Genomic DNA, 13,609 nt, shown 5'->3' with positions numbered 1-13,609 from the left:
ATATTGCGCGTATTCTACTGAGCGTGCCAGCGGAAAGACAAAAAATAAAACAGACTCTATTCAATAAACACATATGCTTCCGCTGAATTTACCGCTTCATTTTTTATAATGAATGAGACATTCCATAAATACAGTTGTAACAGGGGTGGAAGGTACCAAAACAGAACAACAAATATTTGTGGTTACGTAGAAACAAAGCCCAATATTTTATACCACAGACTGCACATTCATGAAAAAAAAAATCAGGATTGTTTAAATAATATCATTAAACAAATAATAACTAAAATAATCTGAAATCCATTGAGCCAATATAAATTTGAAGGAGAATCTCTTTACCATTTTTCATTTAATCTAAGATAATTTTGAAATATTAGATCTATTATTAATGAATTTAATGTGATATGAACAATTAAAAATTATTGTGCATGTGTTAATAATTTTGAATATAAATTTCCAAAACTGGCTGGAATTATTAAATTCCATGCCAAAAAACGATAAAACCACCTCAATTTTATTAAATTTCGTAATTTCTAGTTGAATATTGGAACAATTAATAACACACTGCGAAGTAGTTTTTCAGTCTGGGTAGAAATTCCAGATATGGTAACCAAAAAAAAACATACCATTCAAGGGCAGTTAATTTATTGATTTAGCTACTAATAGAGCAATGATGGACATCTCGTCATGTGATTAGTTTTATCAGGTGACGTTGTCATGTGATTAGTTTTATCAGGTGACGTTGTCATGTGATTAGTTTTATCAGGTGATGCTATGGAGTTGTAGTTAAGCTAATGATATTATAGCATAAGGCATTTATGTCTGGCCTTGGTAGCAACAACTGATTATGAAAACTCAGCAGCTGTTATCTTATCCTATCCCAATGTTTTTCAATTTAATTTTTAATCAAGAATTGATTCGGAATAGCATTTCAGTTCAGTCAGATTTAAAAACAAGATGTAAATTCAGGACATTCTGGTTGATAATGTAATAGTTGCATGGTGACCGGGGTTAATATAAATCTGGCAACAGATTGGAGTGATCATTTCAGTTCAGTCCACCCAAGGACTGATGCAGAGTCAACTGAATGAAGTATATGAATAAAGTTAAATAACAGCCTCTTTCCAGACAATTTATTTTTTTATTTTTGGATGGTTTTCAATGTTTCAGGGGTACATACATATTGCAGTAAAAGGCATGATTTCTTGTGCTGTTGGATTTAAGTTTGTTTTCGCAAAATTATATACATTTTCATCATATATTTAACATATTCATTTTTAAAAACTATGCCAAAAAACTAACAATATATTAATGAAATACATTAATTTCACACATTTTCATGAAGTTTCTAGAAATAGATAAATCCACCATTATCCTCTTATATTTTAAACTCGCCAATGTATTTATATACACGAAAAAATTTGGCTGGCAATGCTACTCGAGTGAAAACAATTATACAATGGTATCATTTTTGTTAAATTAGATTCATCCCCATTTATCAAGTATTTGTCACCATGCTTTCCAGCAGTGAGTATTGACAACAAAGGCGAAACACTGAATATACAATGTATTTTTTACTGAAGCGATACTTATTCTGTTTTTAAGGTAAACGACATACATGGATCAGATGAGTTCGCATAAACTTACAAGTAACCCACACTTTTCAAACTGGCATTAAGAAACAATAGCCAGTTAACAAAGGGTAATACTTAAATAGATTGTACTACAGTACACAGCACGTATGAGTTTGTATCAAACCTCCCCCGAGGGGATGCCAACACTGATCCCTTTGTGAACCAACACTTTTATATACAGCATACACCATGACGTTGACCGTTCAAAGCCATTAGTTGTCTTTTGTTGAATCCACAACCAATACCATAAACACCATGTACGTGACACTGACTATACATTACATATCACACTATAATTACCTGGCTTTCTAAGCAATTTACGGCCGGTCAGATCAGATTGGAAGGTCACTTCCTATTTTTATCAATGCTGTGGGAATATATGCCAATACGTTTAACAGTCTAAAACAAACACGTCTCAATAATACGACCTCCAGTCACTCTGGTAAAAGCCGCTTAAAACTATGCACGCACAGAACAATTAACCCCTGTGATATAATAACTACATCGTTAAATAGCGGCTTCTATAAAACACTCAATATTTCAGTAACTACGGTTATAAATCCCACCCCGATCTGTCATCGTATCACGATAAATGTACTCAAGAGTCGAGCCAGAAGCCCTGACTAATTATTGAGATGCGAGCACCACGGTATCCCCGAAACCATACATAAAAAATTCCACACAAAGACAGACAAGACCAAATGTCAAACTTGGTACATTGTTCCGCTAATAAGTGGCTACTATAGAGTGTAGAGCTCAAAAAAGGGTACAATACCTTGTCACAAAGACAAATACAGTTGTATGACATGGATATACAGTATATCTTATCAGTTGCACAGCAAACTAGCTCATTGGTCAAGCAAATAATCACTCCTTGATAATTAAACAAAGCCTAGCGGTTCAGTCACGATGGTGTAAAAAAAAAAAAAGCAGTGATCCTAAAGGTAAAGAGGGGGGATCACACTCAAGCTGAGTTACCCACGCACCAATGCCTCCATTGTTCGCAGGTTATGATAAACTAATGCTGAATAGAAGCGAATTGTACGGTCAAACAAAGCGAGTAACAGTACGGCCCTTTGACTACACGTTGCCTCAATTACGGCACTCGGCTGTTATAACCACATGTGTCTATTGGAAGTCTATTTGTACAGCGGCCGCTGAACGTACATTCAACAAAAGAGACAAATTTTACCTCTGCTGTTGTGCTCCGAGGAGACAAGAAGATTACAATATCGCCGTCACTTAATTTACGATGAACAGGAGACTAGAACACACAGCAGCAAACTTGATGCATTCAGTTTTTTTTTTGTTCGATAGCAATCTGTTTCACACAAAACCGTTATCCTCTGAGGCAATCATCTAACGCAGTCCACGCTTGTTTAGCAACAAAGAAATGACTATATATATTGACCATTCAAACAGCAAACATTTCCTGATGAATTCCAGCTTCAATTGCCTATTCTCGCAGATTCCAATCCCTCATGAAAATGAGACGACAACACAGCACATGATAAACTGCATTGCTCACACACACATGCTGCTATAATTACACGCTTTGTGGATTAAAGGCACATTGACGATACCATCACAATAGATCACCTTCTTCACTTGCACATGCCATTTACACCTGACACCATAATGGAATCTTCCGCCCTCATCAATAACAATTTTATATTGATCACTTATCCTGCAGACATGATAGCACACACCAATACAAATCACAGTACCCAATGAGTAGCCGTAGATAAATAGATTAGACACTCGGGTACCAAGTATCGCCACAGACCGTATATACAGAGGAAAGACAAGAATCCACTATTCCAATCAGTAAAGAGAAAATAGTTTGATCTAAAATTATTAATTACGACCTCATGTCACGAATAGCAAATATTTGAAATCTATACAGTCCCTCAAATTCATACCTGACATCCCTTTTAATGATAAAATGGAATGCACCAAGATTAAGTAATTTGTTAAGCATTAACAGTTTTTGCATAGCTGTGTACTGGTAGCTCAAAATCTACACAATGTATAGTTAAATTTGTCACTTCCTTCGTAGAAAATACCTTCCTGTTTCTCTCCCTAAAGGGAAGCACTCTGCAACACTAACATTCTTTATTTGTGCATTTAGAGTAATTTAGGGTGAAAAAAAAATTATGATCATCTCGGGGTCAGAGACAAAATAATATCTATTGAGACCTACCGTAATATTTTTGCTTATAGTTTGAAACAATGTTTTGGTGTTTTCAGCTATTCAGGGTGACATGCACAGGTATAATAGAGGATGTTATATTCTCACTTCACTTCGGTTCAGTACATTACGAACTTTATTTGGATTTACATATTTTGAAAACACTAAATCCATATATAAAAGGGTACTCTTAATCAGGGAGGGGGAGTAGTTTTTTTTTTCTGCAAATATATATATAGTTTTTAGTCCCATTATTTTAAACATCACGCAGTCATCAGACAAATGTTTCCTTTATTGTCTTTTTAAACACGTCAAATTTCTCTCTCACAAAAAGCTCCATCACAATGGTAATATTAATTTGTGATAAAACAGCACGCAAAAACAATGTTTACCATGAGATATTATTTCTCCTGAAAATATATAAGAGAACTAATTATGCAAAATTAGAGTAATTAATATGCACAGTGGTTTAGCAATATATAGACAGGGTAACCCATAAGCATCCTAAATTGCATGTAGGAGGTACACATTTTCAAGCTTGAGTATTATGATGTCGTAAAAATTTTGTATAAATTTCATGTAACTAACATTTTCAAATTATCTTTACTAAAATTGTTTTACAAAATAAATGCACCAGAACATATTGTATCATTGTAGCTGATACCCCAAAAAAAGCATTCTATCAAGTGGAATATTCCAAGTGAAACATACAAGTACGTGTAATTGAACACTGTAAACTGATCAATTTTCGACACTCGACATTTTCACGATTTAAATGATTTAAGGTCATTCGCAGGGATGAAAATTCATGCGTCACTCTGCCGCAAAATGTTGTAGGATTCCATCAACATGTAAAATTCATTAAAACCTTGCCTCGCGCAAAATTAAAGCAGTTTTATAGTATTAAATCATCAATATTACAATATTAAAATCTTATTTAACCAACTACATGCCTGAATCTCAATGTTGGAGATGACCTGAGGGAAATCTGTTTGTCGATCAGTGGCCTTATTTTACTCAAGATGATATTTACAAGGCTTAAAAGGAAATGTGGATGCAACTAATGCTGTAATTTTGATTTAAATGAGGAGTACTTCTACTGTGAATTATGATAAACTCGCTGATAATTGTGACGAATCAGAAACTGTATTTTTTACCTATAAAAAATATCCAGCATGCATGTTTTTTTGGCAAGTGAGTGAATTTGAAAATTGAGTATTTTTTTACCACGTCTAATCTACAAAATACAGCATAATCCCTATATTACAAGTATCCATGCATGTGTAACATGACACATGCCGTCGTTTTTTTTTATTCAATTTATGGCATCAAAGACATTCAGGCAAATTGTTCAATGATTCAAGTATTGAGTGGACCAGTGTTAACGATCAAATGAAATAAAGCACATGTCAGGTTGACTATTCTCTCTTAGTACTCATTAAAAATATTGATTTTTTAATGCTGAATAAGAAAAATTGCTCAAAAGAGGAAATAATTTTAGTTTTTGTTTCAATTCATGTAAACAATGTCGTCAAGCAATTCAACCAAAGTGTTCAATGACGCATGAATGAAGTAAACCTGACTTAATCAATCACTCAGGCATCATTGTAGATTTTCTTAAACTGATAAGTGTTAAATGTTAAAGTCTTAAAGTGTTAAATGACATCATTAAATCTATTACTCCAGGTAACATTTTTTCTCGAACATTCGTCAAATTGTTATTTTATTGGAAAGAGGGAAATGGTGGTGAAATGGTTAAAATCCACCAAATACTGTAAAATACTTTATTTTCGCTTGGAATTTATTTTCACTATTTTTGCTGAAGGGACGATTCTGTGAAAATAAAATCCAGCGAATATACTTTTTTTCCTATATTTCACATTAAACTTATCAAAAATCAGTAAAAATAAATTCAATATAAAACGCCCAAAAAGCCTTTTCAGCGAAAATTAATTCCAACGAAAATAATGTATTTTACAGTATACCACAATAATAATACCGGCAATGTTAATGAATGACCTTTCTTTCAAATTATGATTTATTGAGCAATCATGTTTAGTTACTGGAATATTATAATTATACGATATGCATTAAAACAAATTTTCTCATATACTTTTTTAAAAGGAAACTAAATACATGTAATAAACTAAGTCAATATTTGTCTTTATCCAGACTGTGAGGGCGCTTTTCTAGTGGGTAAGATTATTAAAAAGCCATCATTGAAACTTTAAGTTAATTTATTAGACTTACACTAAAACAAATATTCACATGTGATTGAGTTACAATTACCAAGTCTTTTTTTGTGTAGGGTCAAATATTGGAAGTACATTTTTTTAAAAACTAATTGCTAATTTCTGCTGTTTTGTTCTCATGAACAAGCACGTTCATTAAATTTTGAAGTATTCATAATATTTTTTTTGTCCTAATAAATTTTTGACAATCTTCAAACTTTTCAACTGAACACAACACTGCAAAAACTAACTCAATACTGACATCTTCTTTTGAAAAACATTTTTTTCACTGAAAACAACATTATTTTTGGGGAAAAAAAATGGGAAAATAATTGAGTGGCTGCTACATTCAACTCTTCATCAATTACTGTAGAATACTTTATTTTCGCTTGGAATTTATTTTCGTTATTTTTGCTGAAGGGATGATTCCGTGAAAATAAAATCCAGCGAATATACCTTTTTTCTTATATTTCACATTAAACTCATCAAAAATCAGTGAAAATAAATTCCAAGCAAAACTCCCAAAAAGCCATTTTCAGCGAAAATTAATTCCAGCGAAAATAAAGTATTCCACAGTATAAGGCTTTTTCAGTCAAAATAGCAAAGAAATCTCAGAACTGTGGTTTCCATGACAACAAGCAAGCACACTTCTAATTCTTCAGGCTTAATTTGTTTCGTCAAGACATTTAATCTATGAAGATTATCTTTTATATGAAGTTCTTTTAGCAACTTTTAATCACATGTTTATCCACAATGAATTATTGTTATAATTTTTTTAAGTCATAAACAAATGTGCAATTATGTTCCCTGGTATAGCGCTGCAACCAATTTGGCATAATAACAAACCTATTAAACACGACTATGGTATTTATTGTAATGCTCCACTGTTTATCCAAAATTGCAGAGAAGGGCCTTCACTTTATAATTATCTGGAAGGACCCTGATTTTGAATGGCATTATTTTTCCCACTATGGTACAACATTTTTCAAATGTATTTTTCTGAACCAAAAGAACACATTTCCTATTGGCTGCAGGTCTTGGTTCAAATTCTTGACACAAATCTGGAAATAATTGAGCAGGTTATTTTGTGATTGGTCACAAAAGTTAACACTGTTGAAATAAAATAAATTGCTATACGTAAATGTTATCTGAACATTGCACAAATATGACAAGCCTACTGAGAAAAATGCACATTTTTCAGTTGAATTTGTATTGAGGAATATTAGAGAAACAAACATCCCTGTAAAATGAACAATATTTTCAGTTCCAATGGTGTTCATTTTTGAAAAGATTCACTGTAAACAAGACCTCTTTAAACTGAACAACATTTTAGACCCTTTAAATAGTACTCAGCTTATACAGGGTTCCCTGTAAACAAGACCTCTGTAAACTGAACAATATTCTAGTCCTTTAAATGGTACTCAGTTTACACAGGGTTCCCTGTAAACAAGACCTCTGTAAACTGAACAATATTTAATTATACAGGGTTCCATGTAAACAAGACCTCTGTAAACTGAACAATATTTTAGTCCCCTTAAATAGTACTCAGCATATACAGGGTTCACTGTAAACAAGACCTCTGTAAACTGAACAATATTCTAGTGTTTTTAAACAGTACTCAGTTTACACAGGGTTTCCAGTAAACAAGACCTCTGTAAACTGAACAATATTATAGTCCCTATAAAACAGTACTCAGTTTACACAGGGTTCCCTGTAAACAAGACCTCTGTAAACTGAACAATGTTTAATTATACAGGGTTCTATGTAAACAAGACCTCTGTAAACTGAACAATATTCTAGTCCTTTAAATGGTACTCAGTTTACACAGGATTCCCTGTAAACAAGACCTCTGTAAACTGAACAATATTATAGTCCCTTTAAATAGTACTCAGTTTATACAGGGTTCCCTGTAAACAAGACCTCTGTAAACTGAACAATATTCTAGTCCCTTTAATCAGTACTCAGTTTATACAGGGTTCCCTGTAAACAAGACCTCTGTAAACTGAACAATATTTAATTGTACAGGGTTCCATGTAAACAAGACCTCTGTAAACTGAACAATATTCTAGACCCTTTAAATAGTACTCAGTTTATACAGAGTTCCCTGTAAACAAGACCTCTGTAAACTGAACAATAATCTCAATCCCTTTGGTACCCATCATGCTCTGTAATATTACATAACACCACAGATATTGTTTCATTGGAAATATAATAAGTCCGACAAGCACAACACATATCTATTCATCGCAACAATCCAATCATAGAGACAACCCCCACTCCAACGGATTAAAGTCATCAAAACGCAGCGATGAATACACATGATTTGTTTCCTAATCAAACATCCCCAATCAATTGATAGTGTAGCCATGTCACTGCAAACAAGAATCCAAGCTAAATAATTAAACATCTACGAAGCCTTTAGAAAATACGTGTTAGCAATATTAAACTCGCATAACCACCATTGAATCTTGGTTGTGGCGAGAGAAAAAAAAAAGGCTGGAACCTTGGTTAATCCAGCGGTAATCATTCAGACATTTTATAACGTCTCGGTTATATGCATACAGTATACTAGTAAATCAATTTAAAAATGGAATATCATTAACGATAAACGAGGGCTTGAAATGAGAGTCAGTAACGTTGATAACCAAACCAATGATGGATCCAAAAATGCGCAAAATTATGTTTCCGTTGCACGTCAGGAAATAAATAAAAGAGGATCCTGAAATTCAGCAATTTTAAGAAAATAGGTAAACGAAAAAAGGTATTATCAAAAAAGCAATTTATCAGACTAGATCATGAGAAAATTTGTTATAAACGTGGAAATACTGAAACTCTGATGAGAATGCAAGCCATATTAAAACATACTTATATTCAAAGAAGACTGTCTGTTATCAATATTAATTTAACACAACAATAACCATAGGGCAACACCACAAGAACCACCACCACCACCACATCCTCGAAATGTTGTTGGTATATAACTAATGCTGCCCAGGCAAAATGAAGCCATTTTTGCCCTAAATTATGATCCCAAACTAATAATACGTCACAGAGAGCAGAATTCACTGTTTATGCAATCCCATTTAATTGCTACTGTACACCCCCACTACGATAGTGGTTTAACCCTAATGTCTTTCTCATTAAATTTGTCAGTGTCTTGTTATTTTTCTACGTCATAGGATTACATGGTATTGCATTTGTACATCATCCCCACACATTAACAAGGCACATTACACTTTCAGATGTAGCAATCCACTGTCATTAACGATAAACAATGTCGGGTTTTATTTCCTGATAACTGTAGGTGTCTATGCAATATGTCTGAGTATTACATAACTCTTTTAGAAAGAAACAAACTGAGCTTAGGCAAAAAAAATAAATAAAAAAAAAAAAAATGTATTTCACCCAATTCTCCAAAGTTTTAAAAAATCAAAAATCAGTTAAAATAAATTACACACAAAACACCCAAAATATCTTTTCAGCGAAAATTAACTCCAGCTAAATTCCAGTATACATGTATATGTTCAAATTTAATTAAACATTGGCCAGAGACCAGCTATGTTTATGTCGGGCCAGTAATATTGGTAACTTTCAAAAAGTAGCTAGCCAGATTGTCCAGCAATTATTATAAATTGGAACATTGCAATTGGAAATTTATCTTGAAAAATCAAAAGCCAGATTATAATCATTGACGAGAGGGGGTATGCATAGCTTCTGATTCTGTAATCTGATTGGGGTCTTTTAAATACAAAACACATCTGCTCGTGAAAAAAAAAATAATTATCAATTACAACAACTAAGCAGCCAAGGCCCTGGTTTAAGTTAGAATGTTACACCGTTCATTAATTGAATGATGGGTTCTAGCACGGTTCAGAAGGTAACAGTAATAACAGGAATGATGGGTTCTAGCACGGTTCAGAAGGCAACAGTGGGTAATAACAGGAATGATGGGTTCTAGTACGGTTCAGAAGGCAACAGTGGGTAATAACAGGAATGATGGGTTCTAGCACGGTTCAGAAGGCAACAGTAGGTAATAACAGGAATGATGGGTTCTAGTACGGTTCAGAAGGCAACAGTGGGTAATAACAGGAATGATGGGTTCTAGCACAGTTCAGAAGGCAACGGTGGGTAATAACAGGAATGATGGGTTCTAGCACAGTTCAGAAGGCAACAGTAGGTAATAACAGGAATGATGGGTTCTAGTACGGTTCAGAAGGCAACAGTGGGTAATAACAGGAATGATGGGTTCTAGCACAGTTCAGAAGGCAACAGTGGGTAATAACAGGAATGATGGGTTCTAGCACAGTTCAGAAGGCAACAGTAGATAATAACAGAATGATGGGTTCTAGCACGGTTCAGAAGGCAACAGTGGGTAATAACAGGAATGATGGATTCTAGCACAGTTCAGAAGGCAACAGTGGGTAATAACAGGAATGATGGGTTCTAGCACGGTTCAGAAGGCAACAGTGGGTAATGACAGAATGATGGGTTCTATCACGGTTCAGAGGCAACCGTGGGTAATGACAGAATGATGGGTTCTAGCACAGTTCAGAAGGCAACAGGGGGTAATAACATGAATGTTGGGTTCTGGCACAGTTCAGAAGGAATGATGATGGGTTCTAGCATGGTTCAGAAGGCAACAGTGGGTAATAACAGGAATGATGGGTTCTGGAACGGTTCAGAAGGCAACAGTGGGTAATAACAGGAATGAAGGTTTCTAGCACAGTTCAGAAGGCAACAGTAGGTAATAACAGGAATGATGGGTTCTAGTACGGTTCAGAAGGCAACAGTGGGTAATAACAGGAATGATGGGTTCTGGAACGGTTCAGAAGGCAACAGTGGATAATAACAGGAATGATGGGTTCTAGCACAGTTCAGAAGGCAACAGTGGGTAATAACAGGAATGATGGGTTCTAGCACGGTTCTGAAGGCAACATTGGGTAATGACAGAATGATGGGTTCTAGCATAGTTCAGAAGGCAACAGTGGGTAATAACAGGAATGATGGGTTCTGGAACGGTTCAGAAGGCAACAGTGGGTAATAACAGGAATGAAGGTTTCTAGCACAGTTCAGAAGGCAACAGTAGGTAATAACAGAATGATGGGTTCTAGTACGGTTCAGAAGGCAACAGTGGGTAATAACAGGAATGATGGGTTCTGGAACGGTTCAGAAGGCAACAGTGGATAATAACAGGAATGATGGGTTCTAGCACAGTTCAGAAGGCAACAGTGGGTAATAACAGGAATGATGGGTTCTAGCACGGTTCTGAAGGCAACATTGGGTAATGACAGAATGATGGGTTCTAGCATGGTTCAGAAGGCAACAGTGGGTAATAACAGGAATGATGGGTTCTGGAACGGTTCAGAAGGCAACAGTGGGTAATAACAGGAATGATGGGTTCTAGCACAGTTCAGAAGGCAACAGTGGGTAATAACAGGAAATATGGGTTCTAGCACGGTTCAGAAGGCAACAGTGGGTAATGGCAGGAATGATGGGTTCTAGCACGATTGATAAGAACCAGTGGGTAGTGACATGATATGTAGCATGTTTATACCTTTTAATGGACAGTTGTGGCAAATAGAAACATACACAGCGCACATAAAATTAAGATCTATTAGACAAACAAGCTCCATAACACACATACACGCTGCTTGAGCTTGTCAGAACATCAAAGTTTAAAGAAATAATTTGTTCTGCTGCTAGTGACACATTAACAGTAATCTTTTTTTTCTCTCTCCAACTTAGGTCAACATTCAATTTGCGTCATAGAATCTTACTGTGCTGGCATATGCGTTAGTGTGCAAGGTATCATGTTCTCTGTCCGCAAGGCAATAGCAGGCAGTAAACCACTCTTAATGCAATGGCCCACATATGGAGGACACAGTCTGTTAGCAAACTATTTATCGTAAATCTGCATCTGTCGCTACTATGCACATATATATTAGCCAAATCTCCTGATTTGTGTTGACGGCCATATTGCTGTGTTAACTTAATATCCACACTGTACATGGTTTTAAAGTGCAATCTCTATGCAACAATTCAAAAATGTATACCATATTTGCTACATTAGAAGAGTATTACTAATCGAGGTGCTGAATCATTAAAATATTATTTATTTTGACTATAAACTTTTATTAATTACTTGAATGCATGTGATAGTAACAGAGCAAATGCAGTATAATGTAAATCGTTTTCGTAAATTTGTCGTAAATTGATGATCTAAATATGATTCGTTTATAAGACAAAAGTCACAATGTTATGATTTTGTGTTTTTAAGAACCCGGTGAAATTACCACTAATACAAAAATCATGACAGATTCACTGACTGAAAATGTGTCTCCAAAAATTAGTCCAAAATCTATAGCCAGATCTTATATTAGTTTCATCTTAATTCATGACGCAAAAATACCACAATTAGAGATTCCTTTTGGAATATCATCCAAATGTGTGAGAGGAAACAGGACATGTACAATATATGATCTATCAGAAAAAAATCTCTAATAAAAGCTCATGTAAACACTGAGTTCTGAAGTTTTTTTAGGCACACCCAATTCACACAGAATACAGTAAAACCATTAATTTTCCCAGACATCTAATATAACAAGTTTTGGGCATATTCAGTGGGTTTTAAGTGCATGAACTTAGCAGAGAAACAATAAGTGCATTGTTATTCTACAGGATTTAATTTAGCTAATTTCACCTATCAACTAAAATAATATAATTAAAAACCAGCAAATAAATAAAGCATTTAAAGTACATTCATCGTTCTCGAATACTGCAAATAAGTTAACAGATAAAAGAAGACTTAAACTGGACACCAACAGGTATACCAAAATCTAGTAGTTTACAGAAGATTTTTCAGATCGAACACAAACAGTTTTCTCCTCCCTCCCTTCCTCTCCCAAAGATAAATAATTAAACATTACACAATTTGTTTACTATAGAACAAAACAGATACAAAACTTAATAAATAAAAAAAAAATTGCAGCTTAGAAATAAATTGATGGGTGGTCAAAACTTAACACTCCAATAACCACAAATATGTCACTACCAAATAAAAACGATGGTAGTCTGTAATAGAAGATTGTCCACAGAGACATGTATGAACATCATCAAGAGCAAGGTTATCTTGTGACTTTTAAAACCAGGAACATAACATAATCTCTCTGTCTACATCTCTCAGTTTCTCCAACACCAATAAGTCACCACTGCCTAGCAACAGCCATCAGACTAAGGCTGTCTAAACTATCACTTAGCAACACAGATTAGATGGCTCCCAATTATCTCCAGGGTTGCCATAGAAACTAATTGCATAATCGACCACCTTCACAAGATGCCAGAATGATGAATGGGTATTAAATGGGGATAATAGTTTGTTTTGTTATAATGCAGTGAAAATAAAATGTTTTGTTCTAATTCCTCTGAAAAGTCAAGTCTTTTTTGTTTTGTTTTTTTAAGTGACATATGTAGAAAAGAACGCGTTTTTTATTACAAAACCAAAAGATTAATGATATTAGCAAAGAGATGAAGATAAAGGCAATTTAGAATAGCCAGAT

At 34.5% G+C, this 13,609-nt stretch overlaps 1 protein-coding gene across 1 annotated transcript in view; it reads right to left on the bottom strand.

Moving 5' to 3' along the window:
• The window catches only part of LOC100368754 (uncharacterized), a 116,913-nt gene that overhangs the window by 93,055 nt on the left and 10,249 nt on the right, over positions 1–13,609 (bottom strand). The window lies entirely within an intron of this gene.

This window comes from Saccoglossus kowalevskii, chromosome 15, assembly GCF_978046115.1.
Source record: "Saccoglossus kowalevskii chromosome 15, keSacKowa6.1, whole genome shotgun sequence".
In the NCBI taxonomy this organism is placed as follows: Eukaryota; Metazoa; Hemichordata; class Enteropneusta; family Harrimaniidae; genus Saccoglossus; species Saccoglossus kowalevskii.
This window is presented reverse-complemented; position numbering and strand designations above follow the sequence as displayed.